A 24,821-nucleotide genomic window follows, 5' to 3' on the forward strand; every position below is an offset into this window, starting at 1 on the left:
CAGAACTTTCTCCTGCCATAAAATGATGAATAAATAATAATAATACAAAAACAAACATTACGCTCAGTAATGAAGGCGGAGTTGAAGTTTCTGGGCATGATTTCGCATTTAGGCTGAGGAATCGTTCATGCCATTCATGCACAGGGGTTTGATTAAGACTGAGATTGCAAGAGGTTGAGAGTGATCTTGTAATTAGCAGGCTTTAATCTGTTTTTCCATAGTACATACTCTGGCTATGATATGCATCCATAGGCTTTAGATCTGAGTGTGTTGTGCAGGAAACCGGTGTGATTGCATATCCTGCCACAGCACAGATTCTTGTGATGAATCTCGTTACGCAGATGTGTGTGTGTGTGTGTGCCGGATGGAGCATCATTTGTTTTTCCTCCTCCTGATTGCTGATGATGTTGGACATGCAGGTGCTGTAGCCTACTCACACACAATAACAACACTGCCTTAGGAGAATTTGCTTTTCCACACTGTATCGAGGTGATTTATTATTGAATATATATAATTTAAAGCTGGATATACTGTTGGTGTGTCTTGTCCTGACAGTGCACCCGATGGTGATGTCGCAGTAAGAAATGATTTAGGAAGGGTTATGTACTCTATATTGTGCAGATCTACAGAAGGCTTAGACCCGCCCTTTGCAAATAAGATCTTAATCAGCGCTAAGTGACTGATTCCAACAGGCTTGTGTGAAAATCATTTGTCATTGTTTGTCTTTATATTCTGGTATATACTACGTTAAGTGGACCACTGATAAATTTAGTCTTGCTGCATCTTTACAGTAGATTTTTAAGGGAGTTTGATGAATAGCCCTATTCATAAAGCAGTAGATTTATATTTAGATCTGAAACGAGCAACCCTGATGCGACAGTGGCGAAAAAAAAGCTCCCTGATCCGACAGAACCCTTGAGAGGAACCAGACACAATCAGACTCTGAAATGACACTGGAAAGTATGATTAGAAATCATTACTCTTGTACAACTGGATACTGTAAATTCAAACAGTAGTAGTTACTAGTATTAAAATGATGTTCGTTCAATGCACTACCGTTATAATTATAGGAGCGGTGCAGATCTTCAGGTAAGATTGTTTAAAGACAAGCATAAGACCCAGGCATAAATAGTTTTTACGGAGTGCAAATTATTACACTATCCACGTGGGACAATCCATCAGGGTGAATCAGGCAGGTTCAGAGAGCAAGAAGAGTTTTGATTTCTATTTCTATGCTTGTCAAATACACTACCTGGACAAAATAAAAGTCACACGCTATGCAATTTTGTTTAACCACGGGTGCTCAACATGAGCACTGATTCCTGTGTGAAAATGACCATTGAAGCCATCCCAGATTATAACACTGCCTCCGTAGGCAGATACAGTACTATGGATTGGTGCATCACTTTATGCTTTTCCTTTCTTGCTTATTGCTCTGTAATAGGGTAAGTTTCAACTCATTAGACAACATGACCTTTTATCCATTGCTCCGAATTCCAATCTTTATGCTCCCTAGCAAACTGTAGCCTTTTCCTTGTGATTCGTCTTACTAACAAGTGCTTATCCTATGGTCACACACGTCTTTAGTCCCAAACCTGTGAGTTCTTGTTGTCAATCCTGTGTTTTAGTGCCCATATTCCATGATTAAACCATGCTTATGATGGAATTCTTGATAAAAAAAAAAAAAAAAGATAATCAGTTAGTCTGCACTGTCCCACTGTCCCACAAATGAGTGCAGTATGTTAGCATAGTAGCCATAATTACTTAATTTAAAAGCTGTTCTGGTGTTTATCAGACCTTATCGTTAAACAAACATAATAAGGAATATTGCATTGTTTTAAGTCTGGTCTATGTCCTATGGAAACATAAAGGCTAATTTTATATCACCAAAATGATTATAAACAGTGGAACACCATATACTGTGCACTATGTCTGTAGAGCTTTTTTAACAAACATTATTCACAGGTCCACTGGCTAAGATATGATATGCTTTTTGTCGATGTATCACTGTAAGTAAAACTTGAAATAAAGAAAGGACTGTGTAGAGTAGCTTTAAACAGTAGGAACCCTTTAAGCAAATAGTTGACTAATGAATAGATCAATTAACTGAAAAACTAATGAATTACACATAAATGATTAAACATTTTTCTTTGCACAGAAAAAAAAATAGTGGAAGCTATTTAAAAAAAAGTGGGTAAAGTCCTGGACAACATGGTCAGTCAAGTCTGGCCAATCTAATTTAATCTAATATAGTTTGATGTAATTTTAACATAATTTTAGTTAGAAGTCTGGTCTTCAGTAAATTTGTTGCTATACAGTCTGATCAGTGAGCGAGGATTTCATGAGAAATGAAAAACTGAATAGGGGTGTAACAGTACACACATTCGGATTAGTACAGGATTTTGGGTTCGATGCATGATGTGATTTGACAGAATGCGGTCCTACTGTACTTGAACTTGTGTAGGGTGATATCTTTTTTCTTTCTTCATTACTCTTGTTAATTCAAATTGAGGGCATTGGTGGCTAAGTGGTAGCTTTCTTGCCTGCCGTGTGAAAAGCCCGGATTCAGGTCCCACCCCCTGCCCAAACCACAGACACTAGTTGCAGTTCCGGTCCCAAGAATCTGTGAAGCCCCAAAAATCTGTGCCAAGTTGAGTGTGGATAATATTAATCGAAAGCTAATACTTATCTATACACTGTACCTTAAAGGTAAGGGATAAAACTCCATGTTGCGTTCTTTGTCAATAAGGAAGGGTTAGAAGAGTTAAATAGCTAAAATATAAACAGTGCCATCACCAGTAGCAAGAATGACTTCCAGACTGAGGTAGATATCGACCTGAGATATTTACATGCCATTACGACTCCAGTAAATTAATGTAAACTCGCACAGTACACAAAAATAATTATTAAAATGCACTTTATATTAACTGTACTCTGGGTTTTGTGAAACAGGAAATTACACTCCAGCACGTAATCTATGTATTTATAGTCTACCACCAATGATGAGTTTTCCACCTCCATACAGTCTATTGATCCTGCAATCATAGTTAATGGACTTGTTACGAACATTCGTACCAGTGCTGAGATCAGTCTTCAGTGTACATGATCTCCATCAAAGGCAAAGCACAGGTCAATAAATCAATCATGCAAACTGACAAATAGAAATAAATAAGTCTAAATATAATTACTCCCATTAGAATTCCGTCATGAAGAGAGAATAAAAATAAGTATTACATTTAAGGATGAGTTCTCAATTAACAATGCCTTAATACATTAGGAAATGTTTTCCTATTGCGCATTATATGGATTTAGTATACAATATTACAGCTGTTTGAAATGAAGAAAACAAACAAACATCAATGTGGTATTGAGTATTTACTCCGGGGGGGGGGATCGATTCTCTTGCATAATCTTTAAAATTGAAATACATACTCTAATATTATTGCACCACTTTTCAGATGGTGTTTTAAATGTCAACTCTGTGACGTCAGGACGTTTCCTCAAAGAAGCACCTCAAGCCTTATCTTGCACGCTCCTTTCCTTTTGAATCTGAGATCAGGTTGAGTTTGCACGTGGCCCTCTGAGAAATCAAGACTGAAAGCCCTTTTTTTCTCATGTTTGTATTTCTGTTGTAGCCCACATTGATTTCTTGTTTCCGTGGTACCACAGTTATACATCTGGAAGGCAGGTGACAGGACCAGCTGTACCATAGGGTGCTTGTAGTTCCCTGACTTTGCTAGGAATTTTCTTTTGCATGGACAGCCTGCATGTGGTGATGCTCCATGAAATTTCCCTTTGAGGACGATTTTTAGGGTTATTATTCCTTTTCGCTGTTGTTTATTTTTTGAAACATGGAAAAATGGAAGGCCTTTTCGCCAGACGACCAAAGGTGCCCTACTTTTCTAACCTGTAGCCACGTGGCGAAGCTCAGATAACTAGCTGAGTGCTGTGGAGGGCAGAAGATGCATGCATGGGATTTAAGGCTCAGCCATGACCAATGGTTTTTTTTTCCTTCAGAGTTGGCAGGTTTTAGGAAAAAAGTAATGCCCTAAAACCTGCACGAAATAACATGAGACTAGCCTTAAACTGTTTTGGGGTGTCTGAAAGAAGAGATTATTCCTTTTTTTCTTTGTGTGGAAGACATCTTCATGCATGTGCAATCAATCCTCTGGTTGGGCTCTTATCCTTCCCATAATCCCCCTTTGCCCTTCCCATTCTTTAAATCTATTTATAACAAAAATAGTTCCTTAAACTATAGACACTCCGCACATATTTAATCTCGAGTTTTTAATTTAAAACTTGAAGAACAAACTATTATGGACTACATTAAAAAACACCTCAAGTCCTACGGGGCAGTGGTGGCTCAGGCGGGTGAGGCTCTGGGTTGCTGATAGGAGGGTTGGGGGTTTGAGCGCCACCACTGATGGATTGCCACTGTTGGACCCTTGGGCAAGGCTATAAACCTATGCCCATACAAAATCACTCTGTCATTGCCAGTCCCAAATCCCGGATGAGAAAGCAGGAGGGAAGAAAGCTAGCAACCTGGTCCTGTGAAAAACAACATTGCTGTAGGTTGCTCTAGAAACTGGAAGCAATCATCTGATCGCTCAACAGCACAGGAGGGGAGAAAATGAGAGAAAACTAATTGTTAACTTGTTGTTAAACTGTTTCTGGGGATTTCTTTGGTACAGTATGTACCTAGGTTGTCGCTAGTATAAATAAATTGGTAACCCCTTATTTTTTAAATCAATCGTTCATAGGAGATTTTTCTTAGTCCTGGTCTTGGGAACACAAATGTCACCCAAGTCATGCCAGTCGTGTAAAAAATTCAAAAGGAGTTCAAAGTGATGTTTCTTGCATTTTTACTTGCTTCAATAATGCATTTCTAGTAATCTAAAGTCATTAGATCGTGTTTGGACAGGGTCAAGTTCATAGTTGAAGTTTCGTCTCTTACATGTGACACTCTGCTTAAAACTAAAGTCAAAATTGTGAGAAAAATGGCAAAATTCTCAGGATTTTTTATTTTTTTAAATAAAGTCAGAACTCAAATATTTTTCATGGTGGTCTTAATCCTCTTCCTGAAAAAAAAAATCAATCTTAATTACATACGAGTTCTTTTTCAGACAGCGTTTATTGCCAGATAGATCCTGCTGTTTGTCCAGGCAGATGAAGCCTCTTGCTTTGCGCTGTATCGAGCTGCATTTAGTCACTTTCAACCATGTATTCAGCGAAACAGTTTCATCAATCACGGATGAATAATGCTTTGGATGAGTCTCTAAAGATGTAGTTCCTGTCAGCCGTGTCATTGGCATTCTGTCTCTCACTGGGGTAAGAAAATAAAGGTAGGCAAAAAGAAACAGCGTGAAACTACAAGGCCATTAGAATGACAGATACAGCCAGTACAAATCCACACTTATGATATAATATTATGCATAGCATTTTTAAAATAAATTCCGTATTTGAAGAGTTAGCAGAGAAAAAGCTTGTTATGAAATCACTCATCCCTTGTTAATTCATAACTGTCGGCATTTTTTAAAAAGGAGATCAACCATTTTTATTAAGGATGTCTTGTTGAAAAATAAAACTCATTAGGGTTATTTATGGCGTATAAAGAAAACATGCTTAATTATTGTACCTGAAATCAAAAGTTAATACAGGTCTGTGGTGCAAAATATAATAAGCTACACCCTTATGATGTACCGGGTTGTGGCCGCGGGAGGCCATATTAATTTTTAAGCGAAGGCGTGTGAAATTTGTCACTTTTAAAATGAATTCCACAAGGTGAACCATGTGCAGTTCCATAATAAGCACAATAATGATAATACTAGCGGCTGTGTGCAGCCTTGGACTGGTTTGTTTGTTTGTCGTGTGGCCTTGGAAGTCAGCAGCTTTGGAACGGGAGGTAAAGGAACATGTTAGATTTTGCTGGTGTCTTGGTTCACTAGTCAATGTCGTGATCAAGGCAGGGTTTAACATGCTGATTAGATGGTGTTTGCTTCTTCAGTAAAACAGAATCCATTTGGATTGAATTGCTGGATCAACATAGTACAAATGGGCCAGTGAGCATCTGAAGACTTTAGCGCATCATTAACCCAGACAAGCGTGCCTTTTCTTTTTTCCACTGGATTTCCATACTGTAAGGATCCATGCCATAGTGCTTAATGTCTTAATGCTCTATGTCTTACTCGCTCTAGTGTCCTACTTTGCCTTCTCTGCAATTGGGCTGTACAGAGTATTATTGCACTTAGTGGTCACAAATGGGAGCTACAAAAAGGGCTATTAAAGGTCTGTTTAGGCAGAAATCATGCTGTTCCATGTCTCCGTGCCGCAGACATGGGGGACATGGCGTGATGCAGCAGACAGTTTTAGTTTGGACATGTTTAAAGATACTCTGCGGCCACCAAGTTAAAATTAAATAATGGAGAAATATTTGGGATTGAATCAAATAAATGTCTGCTAACAAAGACGAAGTGTAAGTACAGGCACCATTAAAGGATAATTAAACAGTGCCATTAAAGGATATATTGGAATGATTGGAAGTTGGAAGGTAAGATTGTGGAGTGGACAGTGTCTCCTCATTAGAAATGCCGGTGACCTTGTTTGCCATGCCCGAAAAAAGTAGAGAAATGCGTCCTCCCTTTTCCAGTGCTTGTGTGTATTTTGTATGGTACAGTAGACGTAGTGCAACTGCAAATCTGGCAACCCTGGTTAATGGCAGTGGGAACTCACCTGCTGTGTCGAACAGTTAAATAAAGATGTAGATAAAACTGGATGCTGGATGACTTTACAGTATGTTTTGGGATTACGCTAAAAATATTCTGGATGGTAGCCTGCAGCATTAGTCACATGTGATATTGTCTGGAGTTAGTTTAGTTTAAGGCCATGTTGTTATTAACGTCATCCTGCCCCTTCGGAATCCATGGTCAGGGGCTGCTGCTGCTCTCTGTATCATGATTTATAATGTTGGTGTAAAAATAGGTTAGACGCACAGCGAGTGAGGGAAGGTGAGAGAAGAGTGGTGTCAGGCTGGTTTCAGTGCTGAGCAGAAATCAGCACACATTGTTTTAATGGTTTGTAGAAGAAGAGCTGGATTTAAAAATAGTCTTTTTGTTAACAGTACAAGGTTTACATCTCTTTAAACATTCAGTGAATGAATGTTTCCGCTCTGATTATTATTCTTTTTTGGTTAGTCTCACGAACAAATGCTTTTCTTATGGGGACACAGCTGTTTAGTCCCAATACGATGAGTTGTTATTGCATTGAGTGTGAAAATGCTCAGAGTTTCATAATTGAACACAGCACATTTCTTCTGGGAATCAGGATTATCCTTCAATTAATTGTGTTGGACAGTTCTATCCCAATTCCAATAGTGTTTGGTTTGCTTGATGCATGCCAATAATTTAACCCCTCTGAAATGGCGAGTTTGTTTTCTTTTTTTTTTTTATTGGCCAGGCATTGCATATGAGGTTGTTTTGATTGGATGAGCCAACACATCCTCCTGGAATTATAAAAGACAAAAAAAAAACATCCCTTTCACTCAGTTAATGGCCATCTGGCCATCTGCCTTTGGCAGCATGTTTGTCCTGTGCAGGCAAACCTACTGTATTAACCCTATGGAGGAGGCTATAGAAATTTATTTGACCTTTTATTACATTGGAAATTTAATTTTTTCATACACAAAATGAAAAAAGAATTCTTAGGGAATGGAAGCCGTGGTACTGCTACATTGCTACATTCAGGAAAAAAAACAACAATTTAGCATTGTTATATAGAAAAGGCATCTGCAGGGACATCTACTGACGGCCTATTAATTTTAACTCCAAACAGCCTATTAATTTGGCGAAGTAGAATATACAGTTTTAATTTTAGATCTATAAGAGGAGCGATTAAAAGCTAGTCCTATTCTTACAGTTAAACTGATTCGATTTGCATTGCATTGATTCTGTAAGCATTATGATTTTAAAACTGTGCTGCCTGGCAATCTGAATAGTTCCGAGCACCCCACATGTACAATTATAGAGGAACTGCACCATTTCACCACCTCAAATGCAACAATATATACATAATGTATTTTATAATGTATAATGTTTTTAGAAAGAAATCGTGTGTTGATACATGAATTGCCACACAAAAAAATCAAATATAATAATAATAATAATAATAATAATAATAATAATACATCCCAAAATATATTTTTTCCTCCAATCAGAGGTAGAAGTAGTAAAAAGTAAACTCCTACCGGTACAACGTAGCCAAAACATGAGGACGAATCATGGAGGTGGTGGACGGTCATGTAAATCTCATAAGTTACTGTTTATATTTCTACTTATTCCACTTTCCAATATATATATATATACATTTACATGCTATATATATATTGTATTTAGCTTTGTAGGCATTTAAAAAAAGAATATGAATAGAATCAGAGACATATTTCTTGTAAAACGACTTAGAAGTGATTATTAAGGTGAAAAAACGTTATCCGATTAGTTTTCTCGCTGAAAGAGTTTCTGTAATTGGTTTTGAAGGTGGGTTTAGGCACGTAGCTGCTCTCTCCTCAGTACTGTGGACAGACAGTTATCCAACATAGCTTGGAAAACTAGGATAACCCACCCGAACTTGAGGAAAATACTGCTGTTTTTCGTTTATTTCCCTGAGACACTATAATTCACAGTTAGTTAACAGGATTTAAAACGTCCTAGTTAAAAAGGACAGCGGGAGAGGGCAACCACCTGACGTTCCCGATAGGGTGATGGTTACAGCGCGCTGACCTACTTTCACCCCTGCTGTGACTGAGTTAGTGTAATTAACGGTTATGTGAACACCTGTGTGGTGGAGTGATGCATGTGTTACCCTCCGTTATCACCACCCGCGGAACACCTCTCGTCCAATTAGTTTACTTGATCGCAACTAATTGTTGTATAACAATAAACAATTAACTAATAATCAATTAATTAATAATTGAAGGCATGTGCTGTAAGGAGCCTGGCTACTAAGGATAGCTAAGGAAATGTTAGATTACAACTTGGTTTTCAAGGTTAACCCAAAGAAACGTTATCAATTAATACCTTTTTTAGGATTTTTTAAAATTCTTAACCATGATAAATTGATCAAAAATTAATCATTAACATCTCTAATTATAACCGTATTTGTATAGTTTTCTATAATAAATATAGAAGTTTTTTTTTATATTTGTATTAATTTTTTTAATTTGTATAGTTTTTTTATATTTGTATTTTTTTCTGCATTATTCTTGTGTAAATTTATTTTTTATTTGAATACTCTTTTTTTATTGTGCTTGCTAGTTTTTAAATTGTACATTCTCACAGGGAAACCCTAGTTTTAATGCAACACTGCTTATCATTCTGTGTATGGTATGCATGTGACAAATAAAATTAGAATTTTGAGATGCATGCAAATAACTCCTATTCGCAGGTTCTCCTTGAACACTGTTGGCATCTGCGGTCAAATTTGAGCTGCATAATAACTATAAATTATAGTTATAATTCTAATTTAATACTAAACAGGACATTCTCATGATTCTGAAATAGGAAGGGGGAAAAATCAATTTATAACTGATAAAGCATTTTTTGTTATGATATTTGGAAAAGAAATCTTGGGATTTATTGAAGTACGGAATAAATAATCGGGTTCAGATGTTTCTTAAGGCTGACCGTGGTCTACAGTAATATCAAGATGATTTAAAGGAAATTGTTTTAAAGAGAAAATCCCGTTGGACTTTGGACACGGCTGTTCAAACACCATCTGCATCACTGGCCACTACGCATGTTTTTCGCAAAACAAAAATAACAAAATGCACGAGAGCATTAATTCCCAGGGCCGATGATAGCCGTATAAAGCGCGTCGTGTCCGTGTTGTCGACTGAACTCGGTGCCAGAATGTCTCTGGCTGTTGTCTAGAACCCGGCCTGTGTTGCTTCTCTCATCATGTCTTTTGTTTTTGCTCTTTCTGTGTAAAAATGAGATGTGGTTATGTGCCGTACTGCTGGAATTAAAAACTCATCGAAGCGGTAGAACTGGTGCTGTTTTAATAAACGTTCATTTTAAAACCCGAGCACAGAAAAGCATCTCTGTGCTTAAGCACTTAGCTTATGTTGTGAAGCTAATAAACATTATTTGATCATTTATTTGCTTTCCGAATTGTGAGAATGCACTAAAGTAATTCTCTGCATTTAATACAAAAAATGAATCAATGACCTGACGAGCAGGGTGAGTTAAAATCCTGGAGATATTACTGTATTTGAATGAGTTTTATTCGATATTTAATAATGAAGCTTTTAAAGATTTAGGAAAATTAAGCAAAAGTATTAAAGCCAAACAAACAAGATAGAAACCAGCAGTAAGCCACAGTCGTGTGTCAGCGGTTTCTGTGTTCATAATACAGTTTGCATTTTTAATGAAATTCACTGGAGTTTATTATTTTTTATTTGATCAGCATAATCTTATATAATGAAGTTTATTACTATCTTATAATTAATTTTAGTTAGCAGAACTAAACAGTGCTTCATGGCTGTTTGGACTTGTTCACGTCGGGTGGGTACATCAGATTCTTAAGCTTTAAGATTTTGTAAGTCGAACACATCACCTTCAATTCCTCAGTTTTCCATTAATGGGCACCGAACACTGTGTGCTTATGTAACCAAACTGAACAGCAGTGTGTTGTGTGTACTTATTACTTGCTTTCTTCCATTCTCGTGATCAGCGCGGTTCATTAAATATGGATGATGCGACTGTGTCACGACTGTGACTGTGACTGACTTAAAAGAAATGGGTATGTTTGCTTTCCTCTATATTTACCATGCAAAAGTGTACGCTTTTAAGGGTAGAAAATAATCAGAGGCTCTAATGAGCAGGGATGGGAATCACCAGTCACCTCCTGATACATTATCATCACGATACCTAGATGCTGACGCGATTAGTATCGTGATACTCGATTAAGTGTCACAAATTCATAAATATCCCCATGAATGATTACTTTGATGTAGTCTATTCCTTATAACATTAGCTTTCTCATCTTAAAAACCAAGCACAGCATTTAAACAATACAAACAAACTTCAAATACAAGAGTTTAACGGTTTATTTAAAAAAAAAAAAATTAAGCAGAAAAGCTACAGTTTAACTGAGCAGCACACATCCTGTCATCTGTCCTAAATATTATTTCTCATATAGAAATCTGCGTGTTTGATTCCCGGGTGATGCTGTAACTAGGGCTGTGCAATTAATCGAATTTCGATTTCGGGTCTCAACGATCATAAAAATGGTGTAATCGGGAAAAAAAAAGATTTTTCACTTTTTAAAAAAAAGTTTTTTTTGACCTGCGTTCTGACGCGCGCGCATCCGCACTTTCACCGTTCTGGAAGCTTGAACTTTCTCACGCTATACTGTCAGCGAAGAAGTTGCGTATGTGGTATCTGATCGCATTTAAAAATCAGCGTGAGTGAAGATGGCAGAAAAAGAGCAGCCACAGAAGTCTTTGGTCAACAAAAGAGGTAGAAGCAATTCTGTTGTTCGGGAACAGTTTGGATTCGAAGAAGCGGATCAAAAACATTAGGTGCAAGATTTGCTACGCGGTTGTGTCGGCACCCGTTGGTAACACCACAAATCTTTCTAACCATTTAAAATTAACACAGACCGACATATGACAAACTAATAAAGAAACAGAAAGAATGACGAACAACCCCCACAACATCCTCGGCAACACAGTCATCCATTAAAGACACGCTCTTCAGTGCAGCTCCGTATCCATCCAACTCAGTAAGGCACGAAAAAATAACAGATGCCGTTGCATACTTTTTAGCCAAAGACATGTGCCCTATTAGCACGGTTGAGAACGAAGGATTCAGGAAAATGATAAATACTCTGGACAAGCGTTATGCTTTGCCATCTCGACACTATTAATAATAATTTATTAATAATAATTTATTTATATTTTATTTATTACTTGTTTTCAAAAGATTGTGGAAGTGCACTACATTGTTGATCTTGTTTGCCTTTATCTGTTTTATCTGTCTTAATCTGTTTTAAGGAGAATTTACTGTTCTGTTCAATAAATGCAACATATTTCCAAAGTCAATACGTAATTGTGTAAAATAATCGTGATTTCAATCATGACCAAAAAAATCGTGATTATGATTTTTTCCATAATCGAGCAGCTGTAACCTCTCGCAGCCGGAGGTCTAGAGAGAGGGGAGGGGTGAGAGCTACTTAGTGCTCCAACATTATTCACGGCTCTACCATGGAGTCTGGGAGCTTGCGCAAGTGAAGGAAGCAGATAGCACTGCCCCCTAGTGACGAGGAGGAATTGGATATGACTAAATTAGGGAGAAAATCGGGGAAAAATTCCAGAGAAGAAAAAAATATAAATTTTATATATATATATATATATATATATATATATATATATATATATATTATTTATAAACTTAGTTCAGAGTCTAAACTCTTAGTTCAGAGTGTACCACCTGTACAATTATGACTAACCGTTTTAAAGTCAAGTCAAGTAGGACTTTAGTGTCATTTCTATCATATACAGTTCAGTACACAATGACCAAGGTGCTACTGTATATACAACATAAATTTACAACATAAATGAACAAAAACTAGCTAGCTTACTAACCAAGAAACCTACCTGTAATTAGCTGAGACAAAACAGATTAACATTATAAATTAACAGAAACTGTTTAAGTTCCGTGCAGAAAAGACAACATAAAGTGCACGTGCAAATGTGCAAACAAGACCGACAACACGACAACATAATAAGTTTTAACACTCCATGGTAATGAGTTGAGGTAGTGGAATAAGAAACCGTAAACATTTCCTTGTAGATAGCAACGGCTCACGGCCAGTCAAACTGAAAACCAGCCTATTCTGGTAATTTGTCGATCGGCCAGTACATGAGTCGCCACACAAAAGAATCACGATTTGTAACTGATTATTTTTTCCTATACTTGTTTTCTTCGTTTTTTGTGATCAACACGGTTCATTAAATAGGGATGATGTGTATCATATCTGTATCATGACTGTGACTGGCTTAAAAGAAAAGGTTACGTTTGCTTTTTTTAATATTTAACATGCAAATGTGTATGCATTGGGGTAAAAAATATTCAGAGGCACTAGTGAGTGAGAAGCTAATGTCACTATTTCTTTCTTTGTCTCTGGCAGTCTGACAGGCCTTTTTTGCCATTTTAATGCTAATGTTGTAGCTTGTGTGTGTGTTTGTGTGTGCGTCATGCTGGGATAAATTCCCGAGTTTGTGAAGGTCGCCCTGCATGGTGGCGGGTGTGTCTGGGAGACAGTGAGTGCTCGCTGGGAGCCGAGCTGGCCTTTGGCTCAGATTAGCCTTGCTTAATGTGAGGGGGATTAATGCTGTGTGTGTGTATGTGTGTGTGTGTGTCTAAGACCCAGACTGCCACAAGACAAAAGATCTCCAGAATGCATGGGCACTTACAGTATGAACTCCTTTCTTATGAAAAGCTGATGGTTCGGTCCAGCTGAGTTGTTTGCTCTTTGTCACACTTTCTGAGCTTCGTCTGGCTTCTTAATGTGCTTTCATTATGTAGCAGAATGAGAGCGATACAGCAGGAATAGAGGCAGAAAAGGACAAATAGAGAGGTGAACATGATGTTAAATGTTTTTGTTTTTGTCAGTGCTTGGACGTCTTGCTTTAATCAGATGACTGTATGATGACCCCCTGGGATGTCAGCTTCGTATTTACAAATGTATCTTAAAACTCATAATTCCGTGAATACTATGAATTATTCAGTAATTACAATAAAACTAATGGGATATTTACATACAGTATTTGCAGGTGAGGAATGGAATGTATATCTGGACCTACGCATGGGTTAACAGTTATAAACCTGACCAGCAATACATTTAAAGGAGACCAGGTGCGCAAAATTCACTTTTTCAACATTGTTAGACGTTCAGGTGGGTCTCCAGTGTGTGTGTACAAATAAGGGGAAAAAATCCCTACTTTTTGTCTTTTTTTTTCCTGTTTTTGTTTTTGCTTCATCCTCCAAGTCAGCCAATGAGATTTTTATCACATTGTGACATCATATAAGAAAGTATCCGATCCCGGTTTGTTGCTCCGCTCTGCTGTTCCCTGGTGTGGATCTGACTCAGCAGTAGCTCATTTACATAGACACTGAAGCAGCACGTTCGAAAAAGGAGTGAAAAGGAGAAAGTTTCTAATATGAAAAGTGCATTATCTGAGGTTTTTTTTTTAGCTGGAGCATTAATAAATGATTTGGGAGAGTTCTTGAGACCTGTGTTAATTTGGTAAATAAATAGTAAAATACTGGACCTTCTAAGGATCCCCAGAGATATCCTGTTAAAGGTGGCAGTTATGCCCCATGTGAGCTGGTAGGGGATCATTCAGATGTCTTCTTGAGCACTGCTCAAGCCAATGTTTCCAATTCAGCTGTCGAAAATCCCTGTCAGTTTTGCAGACATGGTTGGAGATACATTTCTTGTTTGATGAGGAGTGGGAGGAAGAAATGACTCTAGGGGTATAACAAGGAGTGTGAGATTTCATTGAGCATGGTTTAAGTTCCAAGATCAACAATGTGATGCCTGAGTGTCTACAATATTTCTATGTTATATGTAAAAGACATTACTTCAAAATTAAGCATAAAAAAGACTATCTGCATGATAGGCAGCCAATCAGGAAAGAAATAGACAAAAGAAATGGTTGAATTTAATTTTAACCATGTTTTGGGATTTGCATCACTACCTGGTTGTGGAATAATGGATACCTTGTGTCTGGTGTTGGTTTTGTGTGTTTTCATCCATAAATCGGGGTTGTTTTTTTAAGATGCATTATAGAGCACCATAAAGCTTAGTAAGGATGCAAATCACCAGGGATTGTCTGACATGATATTATCACGGTACCCAGGCGGCAATTTGATTTGTATTGCGATTCAAACAGCATCACAGTTTTATATTTATCCTGCTTTGATATGAAGTTTTTTTCAGATTCTTTTTTGTTGCAATTCTGAACAGTCATGGCAAATAATTTGCTCCTACCACAGAGGATGCTGCGTTGTTTGCCAATGTGTAATTATTTCACAGTGCTTTATTATATTTACTATAAAAAATAATCAGTTTTGGAGTCAGTGTGGCAATGTATAATTGCCACATAAAAGAATTGATTTGGAACTGAACTGAAACTTTTTTATTTTATTTTTTTTGCCCCATCTACTTCTTAGGCATACTAATTAGTGAGAGTTTGCTGTTTGGGATGCAGCCTTTGGTTCTTGGTGAACAGGTGTGACAAAGCACATGACAAGAGAACATTCTTTCAGTAGCACCACAAGAGTGTGGGAAACGTTATAGTGCGCACAGTAGCTTTATATTTATTGATAACTATAAAGCAAGGCACAAGTCACAGGGTGTATAAGATGTACTGTAGATAATATTAAGGGTGCTCGGATGCAAATATTATATTATAATGATCTTTAAAGAATTATAAATTGAAACCTTTTATTCATTGGAAGGCAACATATGCAACATATTCCATTCTCTTATGTCGTCTTGTTGGTTATAAAGAAACTGAAATCAATAGAATAGCCTATGCTCAACTATAGAGCAAACATTTTCCATTTCTTTTCTAGCATTAGGGAGGTCTTACATACCGAAATGCTTCTTTTAAATGCAACCGCGTTGCTATTCTGACTCGTTATAACATGCAGCACATGGAACAAGGCTGTCGATGAATAACAAATCGAAATTCTTTACCAAAGGATTTTAATAAACACAGACATCAGCCACTTTCTATTTGACGAGCCAGTCGTGCCTATTCATTATTAAGCAGCGAGGGCAGGCTTTTCTTTATAAATAACAGAAGTTCTGCATTTTTAAGAGGAAGTCTATTCCTCTTATCATCCCGAATGCGTGTAGTTGTGGTGAATAGTCGTTCACTGTCAGCCCGTGTGCATGGAGCGGTATTAGGTACACCCGTACTGCCTCGGCCAGAGCGTGGAATCTCTCGTTTTATTGTTCAGTGGTGAATAAGGTTTGTTTTGTTAAAGCTTTTGGCAGATGTTATCCCATTTGGTTTTGATTAGGGGGAAAAAACTTCATATTGCAGTTTTAACATCTTTTAAAAAGCCTCATCAGAATAATATTGGTTTATGAGATCGGCCAGACGAGAGACAACCGATCAGTAAAAATGAAGTTATTTTCGGCGATTCCCATCAGAGCACCCCTATCTAATACACTTAATGTAAATCTGCTTGTAACACACCAGTCATCGCAAACTTATTGTAGCGTGCTACATCACGTGAAGATTTGTGTGTATATAATATTGGTGTATGTCTGTCTATTAGTACTTTAAAATAGAAATTATGTTTGGTATAATGACTGCAAAGTACGACGTCAGTTAATTTCGATATTTCTAGGTTGAAACCTCATCGTGCAGCCCCGCTGATTGCAAGGTGAGCCGTGTGGTCTATCCTTAAACTAAACCTCGTCCTTCCTCAAATACAGCTAGCATTGCATCATTCCTGTACAGTACACTGTGTCTAAATATTCAAGTGAAGATTAGGGGAGAAGGTCACATCCTTCAGTTCAAATTCTTCCATTGTGCAACCATTAGTCATCATATTTGTTTCATATTTGTTTTCTTTTCCTCAGTTATCAGTTCAATAAGTGCAAACAAAAAAAGGACCAGAGAGAGGCACCCGGTGATGCCCTGCTCTTCAGTTCAGCCATTGTGTTCGAATAAATAATAAGAAAGAAGAAACAAAATCCCAAAATCCAAGTTATTGCAGTAATGATGCAGGAATGTCTCAGCACATTAGGAGAGGAGCAGTATTTGCTGCCAGATCGCATTATGTTGGAAGGAGAAAGTCAGCAAAGGGACCACGCAGCGTCTCTGACAACTGAGAAGTCGCTGGAATTGGTAGATAAAAGGAACTGAAAGTTGTTTTTTTCCTCCTTCCTTCCTTTTTCTTTACTTTTTTGTTTTTGAGGTTGGAAAACTAGTTTCTACCAGATAACATTTATGCACATGACTCCGGTGTCATGTGGACACAAATGAAACGTGAAAGAAAACACGAGTGCATCCATCACTCACACGCTCACTCGTATACATCTTCACGCCTGAGGCAGGTGGGCTTTTAACTGGTGAATGAAAAATGGCCTGCAGGAGACATTCACGTGGCACTGAAGCGTAAATGCTGCTGTCAGCTGAAGACTGGCGCATGACAACCTCTGGCCCAGATACTGACTGTAGCCTGGTAGCATGGTGTGTGTGTGTGTTAAATTAAGCTTTGGAACTGTTGTTTTTTAACATATTTAATATCATAATGCTTATATAACTCATTAGATTGTAAAGCCATGATATAACAACCTTCATTTAGTAAAAGAAATGAGATTGAAATGGAGTCATGTGCTGTCGGTGGTTCAGGATGTGACTGATCGTCTTTTCCAGTCTCTTTCAAAGCACTGAAATATTACACACTTGTCCGTTTCAGATTATATCCTGACTAATTGGCTCGTGCTGAGACATCAAAGCAGCGAAATGAAAAGTTAAATGAATACTCTAATGTATTTCAAACCTGCTCCCGATTCACAATTAAAAGCACGTAATATTGGTTTCTCTCTAGGAATTTTTTTTTTCTTTTCTGGAAAAGTGTTATATTAGGGTAAATTGTACAGATTTTTGTACTCTTTTGACAGAATGTTTAAAATGTTTTATATAAAAACATAGTAAAAATTATTTTGATCGTAGCAGGTCTCATATAACTTTTATCACCTACAGTGAGTTCTACGTTAGAGAAATTATTCACGTGTGGAAAGCACTCAAGATGTTTGCCAATCTTTCCAGGAGTGGACGTCCCAGCACATTCACCTCAAGGTCAGAATGTGCAATGGTCAGAGAATTACAGAAACCCCCTGGTGCTACATCTCAGACCCTACAGGCCTTACTGAGCACAATTAGAAGAAGACTGAACAAGTCCAGTTTGTTTAGAATGGTTGCCAGGAGAAAGCCTTTCTGTCTAAAAAGGTTACACAGAGTTTCAGAAAAACTGCATCTGAACAAGGAAAAATGCTTTTTGGAACCATTTCTTATAGTCAGATGAGACCAAAGTAGAGTTTTTTGGCCTTTATGCTCAGCACCATGTTTGGTAAAAACCAAACATCATTTCAGCCGTAACACCTCATAGGAACTATTCCAAAATTACTTAAAAGTACATTGGCTAGGATTTGAACCCGGGCCTTCCACATAGCAGGCGAGAAACCTTCTGGTATGTTATTGAAAATGTCGTTTGAATGCTGCCTTTGGGTCTACAGTACGTGTGGAATTGCATGTTTACTCTATGCTTGGTGGGTTTTTATTGGGTACTCCGGTTTCCTCCCAGTCCAAATTGGTGTTCCCAAATTTTCTATAGTCTGTGTGTGTTTGTGCCCTGTGATGGACTGTCACAGTGTACCCTGTCTTGTGCCCCAAGTTCCCTGGGATAGGCTCCAGGCCCCCCGTGACCCTATACAGGATGGGCTTTATAGAGAATGAGTTAGTAAGAGAGAGATTGCCCTGCATGTAAAACCTCTTTTTGCCTTAGAGTAACCTAAATACTGCAATCCTGATCTGATTGCAAAGAAACCCCTCCTGTTAACAGTGATTACTTATTTGTTTATATTTGAAAAGAACTGAATCAACTGAGAGCATCAGACGATATTTCAGGAGGGTAGGAACAAAAATAACTGCAGGAGTCGGCTGGCACGGTCAGAGTTTCTGTTGCAGTGGGCTTGAAAAAAAACAAAAAAAAAAAAAAACATTGCCATGCACAGCTCTACCCCGAAGCACATCTCTCGCCACAGTGCATCTTTATTAATTAATAGCACACCAGGAAGCCACGGATTGCATTTGAAAGCACTTTCCAGCTCTTTGCAGTCTGTAGTTGGGATGCAACATTCACTCAAGAGACAGCAGCAGCTCTAGATGACTACAGAAACTGAACTTAAACCCATAGCCCTACTGTTCAGGCAGTGGATACAGCTGGGGAGACAGCAGGAAAACGAACAACAACTTGGGCGGAAATATTATTTTTCTTCTATCCACCACATCTGTACTGTATGTGCGAGAATTTCATCCAGTTTACCCAGAACTCCTTCACGATGAGATTTACACATATGCAGTATAAATAAACTAAATTTATAAAGTGACTTCCCTTTGTACACTGTGTTAAAACAACTGATTGGACACCTAATACCTGTAAGGTCTGCTTCCAAGTAAACTCCAGAACTCTTATTGAGCTCTAATTTAACCTGACTGAAGCATCCGAACACACCATTCATTATAGTCTTACTGGAGGCGCTTTCCGATATGCAAGATCAAGGAAAAAAACAGTCCATATCATTCAATAAATACTGATAGCTCTTAATTTTTACTATCTAATATAACTCTGTTCTGTATGTTTTTAAGGTTATAACAGCAGCTGCTGGTTGATTTTAAGGGATCGTGTACATTTTCTGTTACCATTAGGGATAACAAGGTCACCTTGCCTCTGACGTCTGAACAGCTCAACACTAGAAGCTGGCAGAAAGTCAGTTCTGTTATTGCAAGGATGTGAATAATGAGCAATGGTACTCGGAGCTCAGGTATCAATACTGCTACTATCTTTCTGGTCAATGCCTTTTTCCTCAATTCAGAATAGCCTGGTCTGAGGAATCTCAATTTCTGCCAAGATAATAGGGTCAGAATTCGGCAGCAACAAAATAAATCCATTGATGTAACCTGATGTATGTCAATTATTCAGGCTAGTGCAGGTGGTACAATGGTGTGGGGAATGCTCTCTTACTGTCTGGCACGTCTGATACCAACAGATTGTCTCTTAAATGCCACAGCGTTTGCATCCCTTCATGGCCACAATTTACCCATTGTCTAATACCTACCTGCAGCATGATAATGACCCATGCCACAAAATCATCTCAAACTGGTTTTAAAAACGTGACAATGAGTTCTTCAGTATCTTCACCTGATCTGAATCTAGAAGCTCTTTGGGATTTGGTAGAACAGGAGATTCGTAGCATGTAAAGGCAGTCAGAGAAATGTTCCAAAAATCCATGCCATGAAGACCTGAGGTTGAAGAGCTGAAATTAGGGGGGGGGGCCTGGAGCCTATCCCAGGAGACTTGGGGCACAAGTGGGGTACACTCTGGACATGGTGCCAATCCATCGCAGGACACAAACACATACTGTACTCCAGTGGTTCTCAAAGTGTGGGGCGCGCCCCACTAGTGGGGAATACAGACATGACAGGTGGGGCGCAATGAGCGGGAGGGAATTAATGAAAAATAATAGGAAAGTACCTATTGTAATTCATGCTTTTCTTTATTGATTTATTTAATCTTTATTTTCTTTATCGGACACTCGAAACTAAAATAATGACACACAAAGAAATGGATCATTAATACAAGTAAATTAAAATAACATCAGAGAAAAAGTGGAACCATAGTGCAACAATAACGGTTTAACGTCGGCATGTTAATTGCAGAGGAACAATATATAAAGAAACATTCGGTATTATATATGTCATTTCATTTATTCCAACGTGTATGCTGATGTTTATGTATTTTTGTTAAAAATTAATATTTTATCAGGCACTACTAGTCTGGCATTTCTAGTTTCCAGTGTGGTAACAAAGTAGCTTTTTGATCCTTCAGGCGCTGAACAGAAGGGAAGATCAATATCGTTCTACGCTTTTTGTTGCTATGCGGCATTTTGCGAAGATCCCTAAATCACTTGTTGCGCCGTAGAGAATAATGGTGTTTATGTTTTTAAACATGTATAATTTAAGGCGGATGGAGCTTAAAGACAATGTAGAGAGGAAATATATCTGGGTATCTTATTTGCGGGTTTATTTACGCAGCTGTTGAATTTGGAGATGCGAATATAAAACTAACTTTACCGCGGACACAAACAGGTGTTATGCGCTAAAGTGCCTCCCTGCCACGGATTGCCCCCCTACATAATCTCTATCAAATATTATATTAGGACATGCATTCAAAGGTTTATTATTATCAAATATATTATTAGTATTATAATTAACCCTAGGCACGTGACAGCCGTCGAGACGATTAATACAAATCCCCAAAATGATTATTTTATGGCACATTTATTTTGCAGGGGTTTGTCAATGTACAAATAACAAATTATTTATCACAAATTACACTAAATAAACATTTTTGTGGTGAAAAATTATAGGAAACGATTTTTATTATAAATAAAAATATACATGTTGTATATGAAAAAATATATATAATTTATATATTTTTCCCTATAAAACATTTTTATATTGCTTATTTTATAATTAAATTCGTTTGTTATAATTTGTAATTTGTAAATCATAAACCTATGAATTTATATTCTAATATATTATTTAAAAGAGATTATGTAGGGGAGGCAATCCGTGGCGGGGAGGCAATCCGTGGCAGGGAGGGGGGGGGGGGGGCATTTTAGAGTATAACACCGATTCAGTATGTAGTGAGCATAATAACTTCAATGAATACATTTGTTACATGGACCACAAAAAAGCAGGTGATTTAGCACTATCAGCCTAATCAACCAAAAAGCCTATGATGAAGCCTATGTTGCGCTTGGATTCATGGTGGGGATGGTGGGGAAGAGGAGAGACCTGTGTGTGTTTTGTGTCTTAAACCGCTGGCAGCAGACAGCATGAGACCTAACAAAGTAGGAAGACATTTAGAGACAACACACCCCAGTCACGTTAATAAGTCACTCGACTTCTTTGAAAGAAAGCTCTAGATAAGTGACGAAGTAAGTCTGTTATAACAATTGCACATGTATTTTATCTGTTTTGAACTTGGTACTGTATTTGATCTTATTGGTTTAGAAATTGATATTTCAATAAATAGTACACTTGGCCATTTTCGTTATCATTTTGTTGACAAGTGGGGCTTGAAAATTCGCCCACCCCCTTAAGTGGGGAATGACAGAAAATGTTTGAGAACCACTGCTGTACTCACACACTACAGGCAATTAGCGAACACCAATTAGCCTAATCTGCATGTCTTCGGATTGTGTGAGGAAATCGGAGTACCCGGAGGAAACACTTCAAGCAGGGAGAACATACAAGCTGATATAACTTTTATTGGACACAGAGACAGGAATCGAACCTGGCTGGGAATTAAACCCAGACCCTGGAGGTGCAATACGACAGTACTAACCACTAAGCTACCATGGAGCCCATTTTATTTTTCTTCAATTTTTTTTTTTACTGACATGAAAACATTCCAACTATCACTGAAGGACCCCAGCATTGATGCTAGAATATTCTAATTACATTTAAGTGTGACTTACATATCAAGAAAACCTCATGCAACACTTGTATGAATATTGAGACCAACGACAAAAGCAAACCATGGAGATTAGTTACTTTATTGCAACATCGAGTACATTGTAACTTTGTTACTTTTTCATTTACTCTTATCTTTTTTTTTTATTGTTCACAGTATATCTTCAACTTGCTTTTGCATTTCTCAGTGTGACAAAGTAGGGAATTTATCACAATTATGTAATCTCTGGAGCCACTGCATCATGGAGATTGTCCAGTCAGATGATTTGTCATATCTTGCCTGACCTTCTACAGCAGCAGCCAGTAGAGATCTCCGTCCTTGGCTCAATGGTTTTATGTCAAACATTTGCATAACAGATTGTGCCACTATCCATAAGAAGGTGAACAGTTCAATAGATATGTACAATCGAGATATCGTCTCTTGAAACATATACTGTACAGTGCTGTGAAAAATTCTTTATTCTTTAAATCATTTTTTTTTTTTGTATATTTGTCATAACATTTACACAAATATAATTGGAGTAAACACAAAATGCAGTTTTTAAATGGTGATTTAATTTATTAAGGGTAAGAAGCTGTCCAGGCCTACCAGGCTCTATGTGAAAATGTAATTGATCCCTGAAGCTAACTTGGCGGCAACAACTGCAATCAAGCGATAATTGGCAATGAGTCCTTTCACATTGCCGAGGAGGAATTTCAGCTCACTCTTTTTGCAGAATCTTTTGTTTTAATTCAGCCACGTTTGAGGGTTTTAAAGCATAAACAGCCTTATTAAATCGTTGTATTCTACAATTGATATCTAGAGAATCACTGTAAGCATGCAGTTTAGACAGTTTGATGTATTACACTTAAACATCCACAATAAATAGGATAATAAGATTCATTAACACGTATCGGGAAGCTTCCTATTCTGCTAATTCTTCTAGTTGTTTTTTTTTTTTTTTTTTGGTCATTTAGAGGTGGACATGCCAGTGTGTTTCAGATGACCATCCTGTTGCATAAACCCAGTGGGCTTGACCTTGAGGTCATGAACTGATGGGCAGACATTCTTCTTCAGGATTGCCTGGTAGAGCGCAGAATTCATGATTCCATGTTGTTCTTTGAAGAGCTCCTAGATAAGTCGTCATTTTTTCTTTTGGAATTTTGGTAGAACCTTCACTAATGGGCAGGTTCACCACTGTTCCAAATTTAAGTGGTTTGCTGGAGTCCCAAAGCCTTTGAAATTGCTCTGCAACTCTTCCCAGACTGATACGTGAATGAATTTTTCGGAACTGTTTATGAATTTCCTTAGATCGTGGCATAATGTGGTGCTCTTAAAGATCTTTTAGAGTGCTTTACTTCGTCAAAACGTTTTACTTCATCGGTTTCTTGATTCAACAGGTCTGGCAGTAATAATGGCCTGGTTGTGGCAAGTGAAATTAATTTTCACTATCAATTGTTGTCAACAGACCTTGTCAGCATTGTCATATTATTAAAAAGTGTAGGTGAAATAGAGGTTGCCATAAGGCATCTGCGTTTGGTCTGCAAGACGGAGAATAACACTGACCCAACCCAGTCCTAAGGGGGAGTGTGTGAGATGCACCATATGGCTCTATTAGATACATGTAACACATTAGATGTAGCCAATCTAATCTTTTTCATAGTGGAAAGGGGAAGTAAACATATTCCGTCACTTGACAGTTTACCATAAACATGTGACATTTCCTATATCTCATTAAGACGTTTTAAAAATTTTTAGTATTTGTGTTAAATGCAGTACCACGTCATTTAATAACCTTAACTGAAAGTTTTTTAACCGTCATTATTGTGACCAGTTGAATTAAACAACTTTTAATTTCAGTAATACCTGTTGGTGTTTAATTTGTACATCCTGCCACTAAAGTCGCTCCTCTGACTTTTAATCATGTATCTGTTTGTGCACAGTTAAATGTCTGGCTGTTTCCTAATCTGGAGCTGTGAGACTACTACCCTCTGTGTCCTTTGAGAAAAGCTACCCTTCATCGCGTTCTCCCTGGAGTGCCCCCTCTCTCTCCCTGACAGCCCACACAATAGATGAGCCTAGGAGGTGAGTGTCTACTGTAGCCTGCACACAAGAAGTAAGTTTGTTCTTTTTAAATCTTATCTATCGCCTCTCTTTCCCATTAAAATCGGACTGATTTCATTCATCCAGAAAAAATCCAAAAAATGTCTCAAACCATTTAAATATTTTCAAAGATAAATGAAAAAAAAAAAGATTACAATACAAAAATGTCTAATTTCGAAAAAGTATGATCATGTACTGTATTGCATTGGGGGCGATCAGCCTATGGCACTGCTAAGACATTATTGAAGACCAGGTTGCTTTGATATCAGCCTTCAGCTTGTCTGTATTGGTGTGTCTGTGATTCTTATCTTGTTTTAACAATGCCCAATTGATTCTTTATGCTGTTCAGCTCAAGCGAGTTGGCTGGCTAATCAACCACAGTAATATCATGGTCAG

At 37.7% G+C, this 24,821-nt stretch overlaps 1 protein-coding gene across 5 annotated transcripts in view; it reads left to right on the forward strand.

Annotated features, from left to right (window-relative positions):
- The window catches only part of apba1a (amyloid beta (A4) precursor protein-binding, family A, member 1a), a 67,277-nt gene that overhangs the window by 460 nt on the left and 41,996 nt on the right, over positions 1 to 24,821 (forward strand). Inside the window, exons 1-2 of one of the 5 annotated variants that reach the window (XM_053481129.1) lie at positions 372 to 419; positions 24,266 to 24,407. The gene's annotated coding sequence lies outside the window, so the exon portion shown is untranslated. Of the gene's footprint in view, positions 1 to 371; positions 420 to 17,813; positions 17,882 to 23,346; positions 23,409 to 24,265; positions 24,439 to 24,821 lie in introns of those variants that run through there. The other 4 variants (XM_053481131.1, XM_053481127.1, XM_053481130.1 and 1 more) reach the window with 4 other exon arrangements.

The sequence above is a fragment of the Clarias gariepinus genome, chromosome 21 (assembly GCF_024256425.1).
Source record: "Clarias gariepinus isolate MV-2021 ecotype Netherlands chromosome 21, CGAR_prim_01v2, whole genome shotgun sequence".
Lineage (NCBI taxonomy): Eukaryota > Metazoa > Chordata > Actinopteri > Siluriformes > Clariidae > Clarias > Clarias gariepinus.